The following is a 3,713-nucleotide window of genomic DNA, read 5'->3' on the forward strand; positions in this document are numbered from 1 at the left end:
ATTGCTATCTATGGACTGTGTCTTTGACAACCTGAAGATTATAAACCAAGAATTAGTCATTCAAGAATGTTCATTCATTCAAAAAATAGGGCAGGGGGTGTAGTTCGGGGATTGAATGCTCCTGGGTTTCATCCCAGACCCACATACCAAAAAAAAAAAAAAAAAAAAAAAAAAGTTCATTCATGCGTCCCTTTCCCTTTCATCCCTGGCTGTTCTGGACTGAAAAAAGCAACAAAATATTGCATCTGCCCTCAACTATATTAACTGGATGTTGTAAAATTCCAGCTTTCTAGATTACAATTTAATTACTAGTACCTTAAAAACCGTCTCCTGTTCCACTTGTCAGTAGCCCTAACAATTTGACATCCTTAAGAGTTAATAAAAACCAGACGTGGTGGCACATGCTTGTAATCCCAGCATTCAGGAGGCGGAGACCGGGGGATCACAATTCGTAGACAGCCTCGGCTACTTAGTGAGGTCCTTTGCTACTCAGTGAGACCCTGTTTCAAAATAAAAAATAAAAAGTAGGGCTGGGGGTGTAACTAAGAGTTAGAATGCCCCTGCGTTTCATCTCTAGTACCACAAAAAAAGTTAATAGAGTCGGCATAGTGACACATGCCTATAATCCCAGTACTTGGGAGGCTGAAACAGGAGGATCACAGGTTCAAGGTTAGCCTTAGCAACTTACTGAGGCCCTCTGCAACTTAGTGAGACTCTGTTTCAAAATAAAAAATAAATAACAGGGCCTGGGAGTATAGCTCAGAGATAGAATGTCCCTAGGTTCAATTCCCAGTACCACACATACAAAAAAAGAGTTAATAGATCACGCAAATGTTGCCTGGCCTATGCTTTGCCCTAAACCACCAGGACTTTGCTCACTCTGCAAAGGAGGAAATGATTAGGGGTGAGAATGTCCCCTCTGAAGGAAGGAGGGGCCATCAATTACAGAGATGGTTCGTCTTGAGGACTAAAGATACCTGAGGCCTTTCCAGGAGGACTTCTTCAGACTGCTGGTGGGGGGAAAAATATTGAGGAGCCTCAGGTAATTCTTAACATAGCAGGTAAGTTTATTAATTTTTCTCTTGGACACAATGACTAAATTATTTTCCTTGGTTGAACCTCCAGGACCCCTTTCTGTTGAGACTTGTGTTATGACTGGTATTGACAGAATTCCTGGGACCAAAAGATGTACAATTTCTTTAGCTTGTAGATTTGGAAAGGTGGTTATTTTTCCTCAAGATTTCCTGGTACTCTTCGCATGTTCCACCAAAACAGGGAGTTCCTGAACTACCTCATGCTGAGAATAAAAACTGTCCCCTGGCCATCTGGGTACCACTGGCATGTTCTCTGGCTAGCATCGTCTAGCTAACTGTACCTATGTATATCACCAGAGTTTTTGTTTCTATCAATTGTAACTGCTTCTGTGGAACTGGTAGAAAGCAATCTAGCTGCTTTTCCCCAGTTTGATCAAATTGCATATTTTTTTTCATTTTTCCAATATTTATCTACTGCTTATGTGAGCAGGCAGCTGAACCTGGTCAGTCAGGATCCAGCCAGGATTCCTGGCCTACCTGCCAGTAACACTGCTTCTTTGTCAGAAAGAGAAATTTTGACTAGTCTGGGGGAGAAACCTTATTTGATATCCAAATATTCAACCTTTTAAAAGGTTTAATAAAGACAGGCATGGTGGTGTGTACCTGTAATCCTGGTACTTAGGAGGTTGAGACAAGAGAATCGGAGGTTTAAAGCAAGCCTCAGCAATCCAGTGAGGCTTACATCAACTTTGTGAGATCCTTTTTCCAAATAAAAAGGTAAAATAGGGCTTGAGGGTATAACTCAGAGGTAGAATGCCCCTTGGTTAAATTCCCAGTACCACACACAAAAAAAAGTCATAAACAATAGAATCAATGCATGGAAAACTCAAAAATATACTCCAAACTGTTCATTACAAGTAAATCCATGGGTCGGGGATGGTAAGACTTAAGGAGAAGCAATTAGTGCTTAACCTCTTATTATTCTGGCCCCCAAATGTATGCCCATAAGTAATAATATCTTGTCAAACCTGACGTCTGCTGAGCATGCCAACCTCTATCTCTAAAGTTCTCAATCCTGATCTTTTGACTTTTTGCTAACCCTCACAAAATATCTCTCCAGTGCTGAAAAACAAATAGGGAATATCCATAGGTCGAAGATTACAGGCACTCAGTAAAGTTGTAATCTTGCTCCAATTCATAGTGCCATCTGGGTTGTCAAAGGAATGTCACCAAGCAGGATTTAAGAAGGTCCTTCCAAAGACAAGAATGAGACTTCAGCTGGACCTGGGGGGATTTTTTTACTTTTGCTGCTGAAAAGAATTCTAGGGTGCATGAAAAGGAAGGCATAAGCAAATATTTACTTAATGACAAAAAAGGTATGCACACGCAAAGGCAGAGAGTGAATGCCCTTGCCTCTCAGAGACAAGAAGACAAGTGGTTGGTTTCTCTGAATATATATTCATGATTTTCAAATCATATGTACGTATAATTTTCCTGAGAAGAAATGTGAAAGTTCTGAGGCAGACTTCTTTGAAAATCAAGTCCTATAACACTCGTTTGATACTTAGGGTTCAGAACATTTCTTTTTGGTTAAGCAGTCTAGTCATAAATCAGTTATGAGTATACTGAGTTAGTCTTTAGATCATTTAAATTGATTTTGTTTTCCTTCTGTCACGGGTGAAGAAGTGATTCCCCAACTGGGTATCAACAAGGTCCTTGGCTTATGTGACAGAAAAGAATTGCAGCACGCACCAGTCTGAGACATAGACAGAAATTTACTTAGGAAAGTTGGAAATACACATTCAAGGAAGATTGTGGGTCACCTCAAAGTGAGAGAAGCCACTCGGGAGTACTGTGCTCTTCTTTATACGGGACTTTCATGGAGGGTGGCAGAAGGAGGCATATGAGGATGATCTCAGTCCTTTAGTCACAAGGTGATTTAGGATGTTCCTGTCCTTGTCCAGGTCTGAATAAGTGTCCATTTTGTATAAATTGTTCAAGGACAGCTAACGTTGCCTGAGGAGATTGTACTCTTGAGTAGAACCCAAGGAGATTTCTCTTTTCTATGACCTGTTGTCTGATAAACAGACACTTCCCTAAAGAAAGTCCCCACTACTCAGGGTCACTTAGATATTACTCGGGGACTTTAGGGTCAACAGACCTTTTCACAGGCTTCCATATTAAAGTAACATTTTTCTTGTTCTCCCTTATGTCTCCTTTCTACCTCTTTATTTTATTTGAGGGGATAACTGGGGGTTGAACACAAGGCCATTATACCTCTGAGCTATACCTCAACCCTTTTGATTTTTTATTTTGAAACAGAGTCTCTCTAAGTTGCTGAGGATGGCAAAGAACCTGTGATTCTTTATGTCAGACTCCCAAGTACTAGGACTATTTTATTTCTCTTATCCTTATTTCAATGGATCTGTTACAAACATATAAGTTTTGTTCCTCTAAATAAAGGGACAAGCATGATTAGTCATACTTGCTGATCTGGGTCTCTAGTGTCTACTAAAGATCTCTTTTTCTCTCTCCATGAGAGCCACCTATCTTAGTTAGACTTTAGATGTATTGGCTCTGCCAAGATGTCCTACAGCAGAAGACTATTTATAGGAATGATGTGACTTTCTCTTTGGAAAACTTCCACACCAAAGCAGCCATTCTCTTTCTGCTCCTTTT

Source organism: Muscardinus avellanarius, assembly GCF_963383645.1.
Source record: "Muscardinus avellanarius genome assembly, chromosome: 2".
NCBI classification, from domain to species: Eukaryota; Metazoa; Chordata; class Mammalia; order Rodentia; family Gliridae; genus Muscardinus; species Muscardinus avellanarius.